Source organism: Bufo bufo, chromosome 4 (assembly GCF_905171765.1).
Source record: "Bufo bufo chromosome 4, aBufBuf1.1, whole genome shotgun sequence".
In the NCBI taxonomy this organism is placed as follows: domain Eukaryota; kingdom Metazoa; phylum Chordata; class Amphibia; order Anura; family Bufonidae; genus Bufo; species Bufo bufo.
Genome location: NC_053392.1, coordinates 552,760,870 through 552,780,962, shown reverse-complemented (window position 1 = coordinate 552,780,962; position 20,093 = coordinate 552,760,870). Strand labels below are relative to the sequence as shown.

The 20,093-nt window shown below is 45.9% G+C and overlaps 1 long non-coding RNA gene across 1 annotated transcript in view; it reads left to right on the top strand.

Moving 5' to 3' along the window:
- Positions 1 to 17,060, top strand: part of LOC120999243 — a 237,959-nt gene extending 220,899 nt beyond the window's left edge. The window contains exon 3 of the long non-coding RNA XR_005778513.1: positions 16,995 to 17,060. This is a non-coding gene — a long non-coding RNA (uncharacterized LOC120999243). The remainder of the gene's footprint in view (positions 1 to 16,994) is intronic.
- The last annotated feature ends 3,033 nt before the right edge of the window (positions 17,061 to 20,093 follow it).

Sequence of the window (20,093 nt, the reverse complement as noted above, 5' to 3'; positions counted from 1 at the left end):
TTTTACTGCTCATGTGCCTGATGTGCAGTACATGACAGTAAAGCAAGGTGTACCGTCGTCTGCATCACTGGCACAGTGCGCATGCACAGGACTCTTCTCCTAAGTAACGGCTCATGCACACCACCGTATGTATTATGCAGTCTGCAAAACACGGATCAGCAAAAAATACGGATGACGTCCGTGTGCATTCAGCATTTTGCGGAACAGAATAGTCCTATCCTTGTCCTTTACGCGAACAATAATAGGACATGTTCTACTTTTTTGTGGAACGGACAAGCAGACAGAGAAACAGAATTCACATGGAATAACTTCAGTTTTTTTTGCGGAACCATTGATATGAATAATAAATTTAATTCAAACTTAGGGTTTATGCACACGAATGTATTTTCTTTCCGTGTCCATACCTTTTTTTTTGCGGAATGCATACGGTCTGCAAAAAAAACCCGGAATGGATATGGAAAGAAAATACATTCGTGTGCATGAGCCCTAAGTTTGAATTTAATTTATTATTCTTTGCTGGGATGCATAAGTTTGGGCAGGGGTGCACCTAGTGGCGAAAACTGAAATGGCGCCCTAATGTAAATTTCTTAACCTAACCCCTTACCTCCAGTCTAACTGTTAGGTCTCTTGCACACGAACATTGTGCATCCGTTCCGTGCATTGGGGACAGCAATTTGCTGTCCCCAATGCACAGGCAATGTCCGTGCGGTGGCCGAGATGGATCGAGACCCATTTAACTTGAATAGGTCCGTGATCCGTCCGCACCACAAAAAAAATAGAACAAGTTCTATTTTTTTGCGGTGCGGAGGCACGGACAGAAACACCACGGAAGCACTTCATAGTGCTTCCATGGGGTTCCGATCCGTGCTTCCGTTCCGCATCTCCGTGATTGCAGACCCATTCAAGTGAATGGGTCCGCATCCATGATACGAAGTGCACACAGGCCGGTGCCCATGTATTGTGGACCCGCCGTATGTTGGCCGCAATATGGTCATGGGCACCCAACGTTCGTGTGCAAGAGGCGTTAACCCCTTACGCTGGCTTCACACCAGAGCGTACTGAACGTATGCTCTGTATGCACGATTGTACAGGCGTTTACAATCGCGCCGCGGAGACAAGCGAACGCCCATTGTCGCGCGTTCCCGGAAGTCTATGTACGGGAACGCGCGACACTGCGCCCCAAAGAAGCTCCTGAACTTCTTGGGGCGTCGGGCATTTTACAGCGCGATCGTACGCGCTGTAAAACGCCCAGGTGAGAACCATGCCGATAGGAACGCGCTGTAAAACGCTCAGGTCTGAACCGGCTGTTAGTGACCAAACCTGTTTGGGCTTAATGACCAAGCCAACTTTTGGAAATCTGACATGTGTCATTTTAGCTTAGAATAACTTTGTAACGGTTTTGCACATCAAAGTAATTCTGACAATGTTTTCTCGTCACGTATTGTACTTTACTTAGGTGGTAAAATTCTACCGATAAAATATGCGTATCTTTATTAAAAAAGTGGAAATTTATTAAAATTTTAAAAAATTGCCACATTTTCCTATTTTCAACTGCAATATTTCACATACATACATAAATACTCTTCAATATTTTTATCAGAAATGTATTTCCACATCTTTCATTTATTTTGGCTGCACTTACAAAATATTTTAACATTTTTTTTATTTAGGAGACTTAACATTTTAACATAAATTTCAAATTTTTTGAAGTACATATTTTTCCTGCAACAAGCCAAGTTTACAGAGGCTTATAAGTGTCAGAATAATAGAATCCCCCAAAAGTGACCCCATTTTAAAAACTAGACCCCTTAACATATTTATCTATAGGTGTAATGAGGTTTTTGACCCACTGGTTTTTTAAAGAAATTAATGCCAAAACAATAGAAAAACCCCATAATGGACCCCATTTTGAAAACTAGACCCCCTAAGGTATGGTGAAAAGGTGAAAAAAATCACAAGGGGTAAAATTGGCAACATCCACATTCATTTGGGGAGTGGATAAAAATTGGGGTACTTGGGGGGGGGGGAATGAAGTGGCAGGATCCCACGTTGCAGAAGGGACGGGACCGCTGAGTGGAGAATAAGAGGAGGTGCGGACTTCTACCACCCTAGGGCTATGGGGTCTGGGGATGGAATCGGAGTCCACGCTATCTGAAAATATTTCCGCCTCTGAAGCGGTGTCAGATTCAGAGTGGTCAGAGCAGAGAAATTCCTCTGCACTGAATAATCTCTGAGCCATTTATTTTTTCTGTACAGCTCAGAAAGAAATTAAAATAACTGACCGTCCCTAATAGACTGGTAATGGACGGCAAATGACTGACACCCACTGACGGACTGACACCCACCGACTGACGTAGTGACACCCACCGACTGACTGACTGACTGACACCCACCAACTGACTGACACCCACCGACTGACTGACACCCACTGACCGCCAGTAACAGACGGACACAGGGTTCCTAATAAAGATAATTGACCGTCACTAATAGACGTCTAATGAGGGCCGCCTAATCACGGACACCCACTGACCGCCAGTAACAGACGGACACAGGGTCCCTAATAAAGATAATTGACCGTCACTAATAGACGTCTAATGACGGACGCCTAATCACGGACAACCCACTGACCGCCAGTTACTGACGGACAGTTTATAATTAGATTTTTTTTCATTTTTTTTTTTCACTGTATATAATCACAGAGCCAGGACAGAAGTCTGATCTCTCTCTCCTCACAGAACAACTGCGCTGAGGGGAGAGAGAAGCGCAGCCCCTGTCCTTGCTCTGGTTTGTAAATATAATGGATGTGATCTCCATGATAGGTTTATCATGGAGACCACATGATCAGGGACCATTATTATTGGTCCCTGATGGTTACTGTGCTGAAGGCAGATCTTCAGCACAGTAACCAGTGCGCATGTCTACACCATTTTATTTTTATTTTTTTAATTAGATGGGGGGGGGCGCCCTAATAACTTTATTTAAACATATCTGGGGGCCATATTGCCCTGATCGGGGTGCTGGGGGACCCGATCGGGGCATAATTTGAACTTCTCTCTCCTCTCCTGAGGAGAGAGACCTTACTGTGAGCGGCCATCTTTCTTGAGGGTAAGGGGGGATGGGGGGTGAGGATCGGGACCCAGCTTAGGGCCAGAAGCGCTGGGGGACCCGATTGCTGCATCGGAGACTTTCTCCCTCCTCTCTTACATGAGAGGAGGGAGAAAATTTAGTGCAGACAGCTCCGCATTTTCTGTGATCGCCGTGATAAAGTGTATCACGGCGATCACGTGATCAGAGACCGCTTGTCACGGCCTCTGATCACTGCCCCGAGCCCTCAGCTACCTCCGGTAGCTGCGGGCACGGACCTACAGCAATTGATTTTATCGCTAACTGGGGCTGAAGTGCAAGGCCCCTTAGTGACCGCCGTAAAAACACGTATGAGTGGTCACTAAGGGGTTAAAGACATATTTGGAAAACATTACATACAGAGCTACAAAACATACAGGGTTAGGGTACTTTCACACTTGCGGCAGAGTGGTCCGGCAAGCAGTTCCGTCACCGGAACTGCCTGCTGGATCCGTCAAAACGTATGCCAACTGATGGCATTTGTAAGACTGATCAGGATCCTAATCCATCTTACAAATGCATTGAAATGCCGGATCCGTCTTCGCAGTGTCAGCCAGAAAAACGGATCCGGGATTTTTTTTTTTTTTATCTTCTTTTCGGTCTGGTCTGCGCATGCGCAGACCGGAAGGACGGATCCGGCATTCCGGTATTTTGAATGCACTAATACATTCCTATAGAAAAATCCGGCATTCCGGCAAGTGTTCAGTTTTTTGGGCCGGAGATAAAACCGTCCTGAAAAGTCAAAAAGACTGAACTGAAGACATCCTGATGCATCCTGAACAGATTTTTCCCCATTCAGAATACATGGGGATAAAACTGATCAGTTGTTTTCCGGTATAGAGCCCCTAGGACGGAACTCTATGCCGGAAAAGGAAAATGCTAGTGTGAAAGTACCCTAAAAAAGCGCCACATAAAGTGCCCACTGTGCTTCCCAATACTATATGGTAGTAACAGATAATCTCCCTTCTGCTGCCCTCGTGCTGCCTGAGGCAATCGCCTCACCTCGCCTCATTGGTGGTGCACCCCTGAGTTTGGGGCACTAAACACCAGCTACATAATGGCACGCTCGTGGTTTAGTGGCCCCAAACCAGATATTAGGTTCCCTTTTAAGGGGTTTATGAGATTAGAAATACGTCACAGCTTTTTTTTTTTTCCATAAATGGCAAAAATTTGGTCCACAGGCTGTGTGTGGTATTGCAGTTCAGTCCAATTTACTCAAACAAGTAGGAGCTGCAATACCAGGTGCTATTTCTAGATCTATTTTTTTTTTAAAGCCACTTTTTATTAATCTCGGATGAACTTGTTAATGGGGAAATTCTGATGCTGTCTCCTATGTGAGCAAATATTGTTTTAGTAAATCAAAAGAAATTCTGACGTTCGGTGAACAGATGCCGCACTCTCAATTACTGGGGATCGGTAACTTTCACTCGTGGAGTCTCACAAGGGCTCCGTACATCAATTAATAAGCTCTCCTATTTACAAAAAGCATTCATTTGGGTTTAATTAAATAATTCTTGTTAGAAATGTTTCTGCTAATTAATGTCAACAGAATCATTTCCAGAAACAGTTACTTGTTAACCCCTTGCCGGCTGGAGAAACAGCTGGAACGCAGGAACGATTGGACGTATTTAACCATGACACAAATGTAATGAGTAGAGAAAATGATGTAAATGTCCAGACATTTAGTACCATTAACTAGAAAGACAAGAGACGCATACACATACAAACCAGTAGAATACATCGCCCTTATATTAGAGAACGCCATTGACTGCTATTGGGCTTCTTTCACAAGTTCGTGTCTCTGATGACATACATGACAAGATGGTCAGTGGTTCACACGTAAAAATGTCCATGAAGGATTCGTGTTTGATCCATGTATCCGTTTTTTTTTCCCATTCTGTATGTCATCCACATTCTACGGACACTGCTAGGCTGATAATTAATTTCCAGAGCGTCTCCTAACAATGATCCCTGAAAACCATGGACCAAACACAGATGGCATCCGTGTTGTGTCCATGATTTTCAAGGACCCGTAGACTGTAATGTGGATGTGGGATCCGTAATCATGGACAAAATAGAGTATGCTTCCCTGGAGTCATGGTCTATGGAAAACCACTGATGTCTGAATACACACATCAAAGTCAGGTCTCGTTCACATTTCCCTTTTCAGAACAATGTCTAATCTTTTTAATCTCATTCACTTTTTGGTTCTATTACGCTGCGGTCTTTCTGCACAAAACTCTGCGTGGAAAAACCAAATGTAATCCGCGTCGTGTGCACCTGCACATGTTGCGGAATACGCAGGGTCGCTGATAGGCCAGTACAGCTGGCCCAGTTGTACCGGGCCCGGCTGGCAGGGGGGGCGGGGACTGAGTCAGTGACGTCACGGGGGAAGCCTCTCTGGGCGGCGCTGTAATCGGCTGGTGCGCTGGAGGCCGGGGAGATCCTCCTGCTGCAGTGTTGTTGTGCCGAACGAGCGCTCAGGCTGGTGCTCCGGGGGTAGCGCAAGTTGGAAACGGCAGATCAAAGGGGGTGGATCAGGCTGATGTGCTGATATCGTAGTGGCGATCTCCAGTAACAGCAGGCAGTGTGGGGGCGGCGCTCACTCACTGACGTCACACGCTTCTCCTCCCACTAGGCGGCGCAGGCGCGTGACGTCAGTGAGTGAGCGCTGCCGCCCGCACTTGTTACTGGAGGCTGGAGGGTGGAGGGAGGAGGCAGGAGCTGAATGTAAGGTCGGTATGTGTCATCCACAGATCCCCCTCTATAACAGTGCCATCCACAGATCCCCCCATAACAGTGCCATCCACAGATCCCCTCCATAACAGTGCCAGATCCACAGATCCCCTCCATAACAGTGCCATCCACAGATCCCCTCCATAACAGTGCCATCCACAGATCCCCTCCATAACAGTGCCATCCACAGATCCCCTCCATAACAGTGCCATCCACAGATCCCCTCCATAAAAGTGCCATTCACAGATCCCCTCCATAACAGTGCCATTCACAGATCCCCTCCATAACAGCGCCATTCACAGACGACCCCCCAGCGCCATAAATATCACTTGTAGACAAATCTGCATGTTGTTTCAAGGCGGCGTCTGGGGAGGGGCCAAGGGCGGGGCCAGGGGTGTGGCTGAAGGAGGGATCAGGGGGTGGAGCTGAAGGGGGCCCCGTCATGTATGCTGTACGGGGTCCCATGATTTCTATCAGCGGCCCTGGGAATACGCACTGTTTTTCCATGAGGATTCCAGTGTGGAAAAACCTCAGCATAGGACAGTAACAGCAAACCGCATGAGATAAGTCAAATCTCATGTACACGATGCAGATTTTTTCTGTGCGGAAATTGACCCCCCGTGCGGATTTCACCGTTTTCCAATGAAGGGTGAGATCTGCAACAAAACCACATCAAATCCGCACCAATGCTGTTAGAAAATGTGGATTTTGGTGCAGATATGTTGCAGAAACGCTCATAAACCCGCATGGAAATTCATGCAGTTCTTATGTGCGATCACCCCCATCGTGTGCAGGTGGCCTAAATAGTGCAGATTTGTGCGCAGTTTTTCTCATGTTTCAGATCCTGTTTTCATGCAAATTTTCGGCATACAAATCCTCAGTGCGCTGGTAGCCTACGGCGCCTTGCAGACAAGCGTGTCCGGATTAGGTCCAGATGCGTTGCGGATGCGTTCAGTGGAAACTACACAATTTTGCAAGCAAGTCCCATTCAGTTTTGTTTGCGATCACGTTCAGTTGCGATTTAATGCATTTTGCAAGCACGTGATAAAAACTGAATGTTTACCAACATCTTTTAGCAACTATCCATGAAAAATGCATCGCATCTGCACTTGCTTGCAGATGCGATGCTATTTTCACGCAGCCCCATTCACTTCTATTGGGCCAGCGTTGCGTGAATATTGCAGAATATAGAATATGCTGCGATTTTCACGCAACGCACAAGTGATGCGTGAAAACCAACGCTCATGTACACTGCCCCATTGAAATGAATGAATCCGGATTCCTTGCGGGCGCAATGCGTTCGCATCACGCATTGCACCCGCGCAGAATACTCGCTCGTGTAAAAGGGGCCTAAGACTACCAGCACAAGTTTCATATTTGTATGCGAAAAATCCTCATAAAAACACACAAAAAACGCACAGAAATCCGGGAAATCATACACAAATTTTCAGAATCAAATTTCGAGCAATTCACTCATCTCTACTGGGAACAAGGCCTAAAGTCCTGTTCTCACTAGCACTGTTCTCTGCGGTAATATGTCACATCAACAGAAAAATAAAGTTTCTGAATTTATGTTGATTTCAGTAGCGTTTGCTGATGGTGGTAGAATAGCACAGTCCCAGTAAAAATAAAAAAATAAAAAATAAAAAGTATTTCTTAGAAGACCTGTATCCTATTCTATAACTAAAATGTTGTGGCTTTTGTCACAGTTTATGTACAACGCCGCCCTCTAGTGGTGAACTGGCAATTTCAGACAATGAAAATGTGTATTTTATCGTTTGTAACTATGGTTGCTTAGGTCATTCCTTAATAGTTTTCATTCTTTTACAACCCACTACTTACTTTGGTTCAAAAAACTGAAAATTTACATAAAAACATATGTGAGAACCCACCTTAAAAAGGGGTTTTCCGGTAATTAGGGGTTGTCCGCTTTATTTATATATATTTTATATTGATGAACTATTCTCTGGATAGGAAATCAATATCAGATCGGTGGGGATCCGACACATGGCACCCCCACTGATCAGATGTTTGAAGAGAAGGCTGCACTCCCTTCTCCTCATTGTTTACCTGCTCAGAGTCGCAACCGCAGCGGTGAGCAGTGTAATTACAAGCCGTCCCATTCACTTCTTTGGGATGGCTCGATCCATTAAAGTGTGTTCTACAGAGCCGTCCCATAGAAGTGAATGGGGCAGCTTCTTGTAGTTACACCTGCTTACAATGAAGAGAAGACAGCTCTCGCACGGAACGCAGCCTTCTCTTTAAACAGCTGATCGGTGGGGATTCCAGGAGTTGTACCCCCACTGATTTGATATTGATGACCTATCCTGAGGATAGGGGCTAGGGGCCTTTTACTACCAGAAACCCCTCCTTCAAGGATACAATCACATGTGGCAGTAATAGTGCCGCAGTTATGGTAGAGTCAAAAGCTACATCATTAGCACAACACAAAAAAGCTTTTAAAAGAAAAATACAGCTGCGTTTTTTCAACATTTTCTTAAAATCAAAATTGTCTGTTACAGGAGACATTATTTTTGTCATATTTAGACAGCTAAAACCTAGATAAGGCAGGTAAACCTATTATCTACTTTCCCTTATTTATGGCATAAAGCAATGGTTCTTTTTTCTTAGCTACACTTTTTTGCCCCAGACACTAGGCATGTACCCAACTTGTTTGGTGCAAATTGAGCAGGAATTATGGCACATTTAGTTTAATAAATGTAAAGTTTTTGTTGTTTTTTCTTGTTTTGTTGTTTTCTTTTTGTTTTGCAGACAGATGCACCATGGGAGAGATTAAAGAGTTCCTGAGTTTTCAAAAAAAGTGTGCATAATGGCTGTGCTTCATTGGGACTTCCCTAATGTCAACCTCAGTCAAGTTATTTCCTGATTCACATGCACAACTAGATGCATTTCTCTCAGAAGCAGTGGGTGTCTCCCTTCTATGGAAAAGTGATTACCCTTCTCTTACTTCCCACTATGCTTGTCTTCATCTTGGAAGCCCACACAGCTCCCCACACAGGGGGAGGAACACACAGACAGACATGACACTCCTCTGCTCAGGAGCTCATCTAGCTCTGACCCCACCCCCCATGTCCTATGAACCCTCTTCTATGTCTCTGTTACTGGAGGCAGATCTTGCCTAACGACAGGCAGTGGACTGCAAATTAGGTGGAAGTGAGTCCCCTAGTGGCCATGACTTTACTTTTTTTTCATGTGGATGCAGGCAGATTTTTTTTAATGGAGTGATTTAGAAATGTGCTAATTACTTTAGGCTCTATTAAATTACATTGTGTGAAAGTATAGTGACTCTTTAAGACTAGCATTTCATATGCCAGTAGTAATACACACTTAATTGGAAATGGCCCTGCCCTCCTGCTAAACCTTACCTACTTTCCTTTCCACTTTTGTGTGAGAGGCATCAACAGTCATAAATTATAGCACAAATATGGTGAGCAATGCAACGGCCCAGGGTGGAGCTGGACCGGATGATGGGAGTGGTAGTGGCTCTGGCTGTAACAGTCAATCATGGTGGCTTTCTTCACACCGTTGCTCCTTAGGACCGTGCAGTGAAAGGAGGGCCCACAATTTAATTCCATGGGGCACTCCCTGGTTCTGGGGCTTCTGCTTGATGGTAGTTAGGGGTGACCATGATGTTAAGAGTTCATATGAGTGCATGACAAGGGGTATAGAGTGTAATGGCCAATGAATATGTTGTAGCAGTCAGAAAACCAGGGCAGGTAGACAAATACAGGGAGTGCAGAATTATTAGGCAAGTTGTATTTTTGAGGATTAATTTTATTATTGAACAACAACCATGTTCTCAATGAACCAAAAAAACTCATTAATATCAAAGCTGAATATTTTTGGAAGTAGTTTTTAGTTTGTTTTTAGTTTTAGCTATTTTAGGGGGATATCTGTGTGTGCAGGTGACTATTACTGTGCATAATTATTAGGCAACTTAACAAAAAACAAATATATACCCATTTCAATTATTTATTTTTACCAGTGAAACCAATATAACATCTCAACATTCACAAATATACATTTCTGACATTCAAAAACAAAACAAAAACAAATCAGTGACCAATATAGCCACCTTTCTTTGCAAGGACACTCAAAAGCCTGCCATCCATGGATTTTGTCAGTGTTTTGATCTGTTCACCATCAACATTGCGTGCAGCAGCAACCACAGCCTCCCAGACACTGTTCAGAGAGGTGTACTGTTTTCCCTCCTTTTAAATCTCACATTTGATGATGGACCACAGGTTCTCAATGGGGTTCAGATCAGGTGAACAAGGAGGCCATGTCATTAGATTTTCTTCTTTTATACCCTTACTTGCCAGCCACGCTGTGGAGTACTTGGACGCGTGTGATGGAGCATTGTCCTGCATGAAAATCATGTTTTTCTTGAAGGATGCAGACTTCTTCCTGTACCACTGCTTGAAGAAGGTGTCTTCCAGAAACTGGCAGTAGGACTGGGAGTTGAGCTTGACTCCATCCTCAACCCGAAAAGGCCCCACAAGCTCATCTTTGATGATACCAGCCCAAACCAGTACTCCACCTCCACCTTGCTGGCGTCTGAGTCGGACTGGAGCTCTCTGCCCTTTACCAATCCAGCCACGGGCCCATCCATCTGGCCCATCAAGACTCACTCTCATTTCATCAGTCCATAAAACCTTAGAAAAATCAGTCTTGAGATATTTCTTGGCCCAGTCTTGACGTTTCAGCTTGTGTGTCTTGTTCAGTGGTGGTCGTCTTTCAGCCTTTCTTACCTTGGCCATGTCTCTGAGTATTGCACACCTTGTGCTTTTGGGCACTCCAGTGATGTTGCAGCTCTGAAATATGGCCAAACTGGTGGCAAGTGGCATCTTGGCAGCTGCACGCTTGACTTTTCTCAGTTCATGGGCAGTTATTTTGCGCCTTGGTTTTTCCACACGCTTCTTGCGACCCTGTTGACTATTTTGAATGAAACGCTTGATTGTTCGATGATCACGCTTCAGAAGCTTTGCAATTTTAAGAGTGCTGCATCCCTCTGCAAGATATCTCACTATTTTTGACTTTTCTGAGCCTGTCAAGTCCTTTTTTTGACCCATTTTGCCAAAGGAAAGGCAGTTGCCTAATAATTATGCACACCTAATATAGGGTGTTGATGTCATTAGACCACACCCCTTCTCATTACAGAGATGCACATCACCTAATATGCTTAATTGGTAGTAGGCTTTCGAGCCTATACAGCTTGGAGTAAGACAACATGCATAAAGAGGATGATGTGGTCAAAATACTCATTTGCCTAATAATTCTGCACGCAGTGTAAATGTCTTTCTTTACTAACAGTGCAAAATAGGAATTGTAGTACATCCAATTATGGCAAACTCAGTTCCAACTGTACACAGTGCAATTCTCTCCCAGATAGAGATGTATGGATTCAGGTAAGGATGGGAGTTTTGTCCCTCTTTCCTCTCTATCTTGCTAAAGTGTCTCTCAGCAGAATCTATGACTGGCAACAATACCTTGGCAATAATGGCTGTAGTGTTCACTGCGGCAAACAAGGTTTTGAAGGCATATCTGACCAGGGCATGTGTGTGAAGGGTTTCTTAATGTTGTCTCTCACTTCAGCAAAGTCTGGATGGCTGTAGTAGCAGGTTACCTTGCTTGGCCATGCAGATTATAAGATCTCCTTTATCTTACTTTCTTTCTGTCCTCCATCTCTCTTTCTGTGCATCATGCTTTCTGGGCCTGAGAAGAGAGAGCACATGGACTTTTTTCACAGTGTGGATCACTGTGACACTGAATTGCTGTGTATGCTGGCTGCGCTCATGCGTACTGGCTGCGGATTACGTGTTACTGTGCATGCTGGTTGCTTGTGTTGTGCCAACTGCAGACTTCTGTTGGAGTGTGTGAACAGTTCCCAGTGACTTGTATGCTTTCTGTGTTTGTTCATGTAAGAGTTAATGTTTCCTTAGCCTGTGTCTAAACATCAGGTCGTCAAGTGTCTTAATTAGCCTGCTATTTAGATCTGTGGGCGGTGTGCCTGGGAGATCTATCTGTCTCCAGGAAAGCTGTGTTCAGGCTGCTTGCTGTCCTGACCAGAGTGTTTGTACTTCAGCCCTAACTCATGTGGTTAGCCGGATTGTTTATTAATGTCGCACACGTCTGCAATGTCTGATTCGTCTCCATCATGTCTTTGGTTGTGCCCTGGTCTGCCTGTGAATGCCATGCTTCCTGTGTGTGTGTGTGTGTTCTGATCTGCATGGCTTTCAGTTTATGCTTTAATACTGTTTCTGTGTCTTTGGTCTGGTATTGTGTTCCTGTTTCATGTCCGTTTAGTATGCTTTGGTTCCGGCTGAGTGAACAGTTCCTTGCAATTCTTACTGCAGGTGCTTGGACTTTGTCCCTGCACTTACCATAGGGACTGTCGACCAGTTGCGGGCTTTCATTTAGGATAGATCGTCCAAGTAGGTACGGACAGTGGTTGGGTGGAGTTTAGGTCTGCACTGATCCCTATCTGTATGTTCTTTTTCCCATCAGGCCCCTCCACGACCCACAACATTCCTAACAGGAGGGTTTTTGGAGCCCCAAAAACCTGGCGGAAATCTGCCCCACCCCTCAACTAAATTACCTCTAGCCATAGGCATCGCTACAGAGGGGCAAGGGGGGGCAATTTCCCCCCCCCAGGTTATTCCTTCCCCCCCCCCCCCGCGTGCCCCCCCTGCTGATTTCCCTTTAAAACGCTGGCCGCCGCCGCTAGTACATAGTGATGAGCGGCAGGGGCGATATTCAAATTCGTGATATTTCACGAATATTTGGGCGAATATTCGCCATATATTCGAGAATTCGTTATCTCAGTCATTATTTTCTTGATTGCGTAAATCGGCAATTGAAAAATTCATGATAAAAATTTGCAGTACGAAAATTTGCAATCAACACTACTCCTAAAGTCAAAGATATTGCAGCCTTCTCATTGGCCCACAAGCTAAAAGCAGGGAGGGGTCATGTGTACTGTTTAAAAAAGAATCTTGAATATTCGAAATTACGAATATATATCACTATATTCGAAATATTCGCGAATTCTCGAAGTGCCGATATTCGCGATAAAAATTCCCAATTCGAATATTCGTGATCAACACTACAGTAGTACAGCTGCGATCTGTCAGTTTTGCCAAATTGAAAGTACTGCCCATGCTGCCCACCCACTTCACTACGGGCTCCTCGGCAGTCGGCAGCCAAGTGAATCTTCCCCCGCCCACCTCAGCTGCTATTGGCTGGGAGAGGGCAGCACTGCCATTGGCTGCCTGGGTATTTCAGCCTAGCAGGGCCTGCAGAGGCAGAAAAGAATTCGGCTTGGGGATTTAACATCAGGAAACATCGTTGCGCGCCCTTCCCCCTGCCACCACGCCTAGAGGAAGAAGGCATGAGGACAGAGCACATCAAAACTGTAAGTACCTTTTCTATCTGCGATGCACCCCTGACCAGCGCCCCCTGCGTTACATGCAACCCTGACCAGCGCACCTTGCGTTACAAGCAACCCTGACCCCATACCGCAATACTCCCGTATTTTGTAATCTTATTTATATATACTTATTTTGTTTTTTTCAGTAGTATAATTAAGTGGTGAAAATTATTAGTGCCCCCCCATTTTTTACTGTAGTATCTTATGTGCCCCTTCCCCCATATATTGTTCCTAGAGTTGCCACTGCCTCTAGCCGATAACCGCCAGCTCAGAGGCAGAACTGTGCAAACATGGGCTACAACCTGGGCAGATTCCCGCCATTTCACCCCTCCGATTCTAATGGCTAAGGAGTCCAGAGCCCTCTTGGCCCCCTCTACACCACTCCAGATGTGCCATGGGGAGGGGGGAATGAAATGTGACACAATAGGGGGTAATGATGTGATCATGATGTGACATGAAGGGGGTGATGTGACATGGATGGAGGGGGAGAAATGTGACATGGAGGGGGGGAAATGTGACATGGAGGGCTGATGTGACATAGGGGGGTGATTTGACATGGAGGGGAGAAATGTGACATGGGGGGCTGATGGCTGACATGGGGGCATGATGGCTTACATGGGGGGCTGATGGATGGGGCTGATGGCTGAGATGGGGGCTGATGGCTGACATGGGGGCTAATGGCTGACATGGGGGGCTAATGGCTGACATGGGGGCATGATGGCTGACATGGGGGGGCTGATGGATGGGGGCTGACGGCTGACATGGGGGTCTGATCTGAGGCATTGGGGGTCTGATCTGAGGTCTGATTAACATTGGGGGTCTGATCTGAGGTCTGATTAACATTGGGGGTCTGATTGCTGGTCTGACCTGAGGTGTAATGGAAAATATTTTTTTCTTATTATCCTCCTCTAAAACCTAGGTGCGTCTTAGAGGGCGAAAAATACGGTCCTCAAACTAGCAATTGTCTGAAGCAGAGAGAAGATACCAGGACCACACCGAGGAGAAGCCAGACGGGACCAGGGCCAGATGAGCTGCGAGTGGGAAGGGGGGGGGGGGGGGGTGCGCCAAAATGTAGCTTTGCTTGTGTTGGCAAAAATCCTTGCACCGGCCCTATGTGACACCACTATGTCTTTTGTTTCCAGGTCTGTTCAGAAGGTGCTAAGTAACTGTTATTTGTTGTATTTCATGCATTGTGTGTCATGGCTGAGGATGGGAAAAACCCTCAGCCGTGCGATGACAGAAGATGGTGGTCGCTACTAGGCCAGGACAGGAATCAGGGAGCAGGTCACCTCCTAATACGTCCCTAACTCTGACCCTGTCTCCTAGCCGTATGAGCCGACCCTGATGGTGGGAGGGCTCATACTCTGGAACCTGTAATCCCTACTAGCCCTCAGGGTGGCCCTGGACTAGGAGCAGGGTAAAACGACCTGTTCCTCCAAGACACGGACGAACAGGAGTCTCACTGGCCAGACTGCAAAGGAAGGGAAACATAAACAGCATATGGCAATGGCAGGTAAATGAAACAAGTACAACACCTACCTGCCACAGACACACAGCCTGGAACCCATGTACAAGTGCTGCTGTCCACAACAACACAAAAGGACACAGCACACACCAACATCACACAGGAACCCAGGAAACCATAGCTGCAATAAACAAAGAGACCACAGAAACATCTTCAAAACATCATACATAAACTTATGAACACAAGGGTGGCCCTCACTGGACAGATGGTAAATAACCAGGAGGATGACTCCAGCTAACCATGGCTGAAGTACCCCTCAGATACAGGCATCCAGCGGAAGCTAAATAGCCACAAGTGGCCACACCCACACACAGACACACCCAGTGTTCACACACAAAGAAGGGAGTTAACCCTTCCTACACCAGGCAAGGGAAGACTCCCACTTAAAGGGGAAGTGTGCAAACAACAATCAAAGTGCAGCTGTTACCGCCGGCAACGACATGCATGGCAACCATGTCCTGGGAAACAGCCAGAAGGCCGAGACACTGCCACAACATGTACACAACAACACACGTTGCCACGGACAACCGCAAGTGACGAAAAGTGTCACAATGCACACATACACAACCTCGTGCACAACAAACCGAGAAAGTGCACACATACAAAGAGAGGTTGCCAGGTGAAACCGCATGCACTTGACAGCAAGCTGCCTAGCAAACGCTCAGGCTGCTATACTGCCAAATACAGTCATGTTGCCAGCGGCAACCACACGTGAGGCAACAAAAAGCAGCCCTCACCATGTGGTTGACAATAAAACCAAACCGCAGGCAACTGCATGCGGGTCCAGGAGTCACGACCATAAACATGGGCGTGACATTGTGTCTGGTTTACCAGCAGGTTGCAGTGTGTCTGACAGTGAGCTATGGGTAGAATGGAACTAAACCATTCCATTCTCTCCCCCTCCTTGGAGGAGTGGGCTCGCCCAGTTCTTCCAAGGGGAGGGTTGTCTTTTCTGTTCAGACTTAGTGGAGTTGAAAGTTGGAAGGAGAGCAGACATGGCGTAGTGAGGGAAGTGTCCCCCCTCCTGCAGTAGGAGTCCGCCAAAGGAAGTAGCTCCTAGAGCACCTCAACTCCAGGCAGTTCATAGACTCAGTATTAGGAGGGGCTCAATGGCCCAAGTCACCCCATTCAAAGGTACCAGAGCTTCTATACAGTACAGTAACCAGACCGAAGCCAGAGCTGAGCACCACAGGGAAAGAGAAGGCAAAGTTCATCTTCCAGTGCACCCTAAACCTTGCTAGGCATGATAGAAATGCTTATTCTTGTCCGCAAATCTTTTTTGCAGGGCTACGGAACGGACATATTAATGCAGACAGCACACAGTGTGTTGTCCGCATCCTTTGTGGCCCCATTGAAATGAATGGGTCCGTATCCAACCTGCAAAATTGCGGAATGGATATGTACAGAAAAATATGGTCATGTGAATGGGCCCTAAGGCTGAGTTCACATCACCGTTTTGCTTTCTGTTCTTCTTTCTGTTTGCATCAATTTGTGTCAGTTCCATCGGAAATCAGTTATTTTTGATGGGAGAAAAAGTCCTGCATGCAGTACTGATCATAGCTGATGCACAAAGTTAGGCCGGGTTCACAGCACACTTTCATTTTCCTTTCTTCTGATCTGTCAGAAGAACAGAAAAAAAACGGATCCTGTAAAAAAAAAAGCATCCGTTATGCACATTTTGCATCTGTGTTAGCCATTTCTGTATGATGCAGGACTTTTTTTCCGTCTAAAAAAAGGGATCTCAGACAGAAATGGTTAAAACGAATGCAAAATGTGCATAACGGATGCTTAAAATACCGAATGTTTTTTTTTCTGTTCTTCTGACGGATCAGAAGAATGGAAAATGAAACAGTGACATGAACCTGGGCTAACACATATCACTATCAGACAGCAAACAAAAACGTATGGCAGCACACCATTACACATGCATAGGCGTGCGCACGGGGTGTGCCGGGTGTGCCTTGGCACACCCTAATCAAGCCTGCTGGCCGGCGAATACTAATGAGTGCTTTCATTTTGGAAGTGCTCATTAGTACTGGAGGACCAGGAAGCGTTGAACGCTCTGTACTTACCGCTTCCTGGTCCTCAGCTGTCGGCTGTGCAGGGCTGCGCACAGCGTGAGGCGCTTTGTGACGTTACGCTGTGCGCGCCAGTTCAGAGCACAGCTGACAGCAGGAAGAAGAGGATCGCGGGCGGCAAGGAGCGGCGGCGTCCAGGAGCAGAGAGGTAAGTGTTTTTTTATTTTATAAAAACTGACGCTGCTGGAGGCATAATGGAGGCTAATTAGGGGTATAATGGGGACTAATGAGGCATATGGGGGCTAATGAGGCATAATGGGGGCTGATGATGGGGCTAATGAGGCATAATGGGGGGTAATGAGGCATAATGGGGGCTAATGAGAGGCATAGTGGTGACTGAGAGGCATAAGAGCTGATAATGGGGCAAATGAGGCATAAGGGCTGATGATGGGGGCTAATGAGGCATAAGGGCTGATGATAGGGGCTAATGAGGCATAATAAGGGCTGATGATGAGGTCTAATGAGGCATAATGGGGGCTAATTCCTTTAGAATCTGAGGAAAGAGATTTAGGGGTCATTATTTCAGAAGACTTAAAGGTAGACAGACAATGTCATAGAGCAGCAGGAAATGCTAGCAGAATGCTTGGGTGTATAGGGAGAGGTATAAGCAGTAGAAAGAGGGAGGTGCTCATGCCGCTCTACAGAGCACTAGTGAGACCTCATTTGTGCGCAGTACTGGAGACCATATCTCCAGAAGGATATTGATACTTTGGAGAGAGTTCAGAGAAGAGCTACTAAACTGGTACATGGATTGCAGGATAAAACTTACGAAGAAAGATTAAAGGACCTTAACATGTATAGCTTGGAAGAAAGACGAGACAGAGGGGATATGATAGAAACTTTTAAATACATAAAGGGAATCAACAAGGTAAAAGAGGAGAGAATATTTAAAAGAAGAAAAACTGCTACAAGAGGACATAGTTTTAAATTAGAGGGGCAAAGGGTTAAAAGTAATATCAGGAAGTATTACTTTACTGAGAGAGTAGTGGATGCATGGAATAGCCTTCCTGCAGAAGTGGCAGCTGCAAATACAGTGAAGGGGTTTAAGCCTGCATGGGATAGGCATAAGGCCATCCTTCATATAAGATAGGGACAAGGGCTATCCATAGTATTCAGTATATTGGGCAGACTAGATGGGCCAAATGGTTCTTATCTGCCAACACATTCTATGTTTCTAATGAGAGGCATAATGGGGACTAATGAGAGGCATAATGAGGACTGATGAGGCATAAGAGCTGATAATGGGGCAAATTAGGCATAAGGGCTGATAATAGTGGCTAATGAGGCATAATAAGGGCTGATTATGGGGCTAATGAGGCATAATGGGGCTAATAAGGCATAATGGGTGCTAATGAGAGGCATAATGGGGCTAATGAGAGGCATAATGGGGGCTAATGAGAGGAATAATGGGGGCTAATGGCATAAAGGCTATATATATATATACATACATACACGCGGTGTTTGTGCTTTAGGTTGCACACCCTAATGCAATAGGCTGCACACGCCTATGTACACATGCAAACAATAGAACTAGGGATTAGGGATTATTTTGGATTAAAGTGGTACTATACCGACTATACATGAAAAATAGAAGCTCTTTGCGCACATTTTTGATCAAACGTGTGTCGGGCCCATCTACCGGCGTCAAGTTGGCTTCTGCAGATGGGTACCTAACACTAACAGAACTGCCTCTCCTGGGCCTAACCTAAGCCTACAATGTTCAGGGCGGTGTAGGAACCAGCTATATTTTTATCCTGCTCAGAAGCCCTAGGCAGAAGAGCGGGGAGTGGTCAATCTAAAGGCGGGAGCTACCCGCCAAACACACTGCAAGAAAATTTAAACTAGCACATCCAGAAGTCACAGGTGCGCAAAGAGCTTCCATTTTTCATGTATAGTCGGTATAGTACCACTTTAATCCAGAATAATCCCTAATCCCTAGTTCTATTGTTTGCATGTGTAATGGTGTGCTGCCATAAGTTTTTTGTTTGCTGTCTGTATGCTAGCTTTATGGATGTGCACCTGTGACTAGGGTTGTTGCGGGTATCAAAGTATCGATACCCAATCTATACTTTTGCCCTGATATCGGTCCGGTACCGGGATTTGCCTTTTATCAATACTAGGCTGCGTTACTGAGCAGCCCAGGTTAAAAGAACATGGAGCGCGCTGCTGTCAGCGCACGCCATGTTCCCTCAGCAGCACAGGGGAGAAGGAGTCTCTCTCTCTCCCTCCCCCTGTGCCGCCGCTGCCAATGAGGAGAGAGGGGCCGAGGAGGGGCGGGCGCACTGTGCCACCAATGAAAATTAACGTCTAATGCAGATACAGGAGGCAGGTGCGGCGGCAGAATCACATAGCCTCCACCCGACCTCTATGACAGGGCGCTGGGTGCCGCAGCTGAGGGCTTAACTGCCGTGGATTGCAGCGCCCTGTCATAGAGGTCGGGTGCCGGCTATGTGATTCTGCCGCCGTCACCCGCCTCCTGTATCTGTATTAGATGTTAATTATCATTGGTGGCGCAGTGCGCCCTCCCCCCCTCCCCAGTATTAAAAACATTTGTGGCGCAGTGCACCCCCCCCCCTCAACCCCCCAGTATTAAAATCATTGGTGACAGTGGCCACAGAGTTCTCTCCCCTCCTCTCCATTGGTGGTACAGTGGCAGTTGTGATTGGAGCCACAGCAGTGTAGTCCTGGGGCTCCGATAGGTTACCATGGCAGCCAGGACGCTACTGAAGCCCTGGTTGCTATGGTAATCTCCCTGCTGCTGTGTGCACTATGCACAGGGCAGCAGGGAGAGTGTGAAGTCCTATTCACCCTAATAGAGCTCTATCAGGGTGCATAGGACAAGGCATGAAAAGATGCCAGGTTCTAGCCCCGAAGGGGGGAAATAGTTATTTAATAAAAAGTTTAAAAAAAACACCAAAATATTAAGTATAAATCACCCCTTTTCCCAATTTTACATATAAAATATATAAACAATAAATAAACATATCACATACAGTTGCAAGAAAAAGTATGTGAACCCTTTGGAATGATATGGATTTCTGCACAAATTGGTCATAAAATGTGATCTGATCATCATCATCTAAGTCACAACAATAGACAATCACAGTCTACTTAAACTAATAACACACAAAGAATTAAATGTTACCATTTTTTTATTGAACACACCATGTAAACATTCACA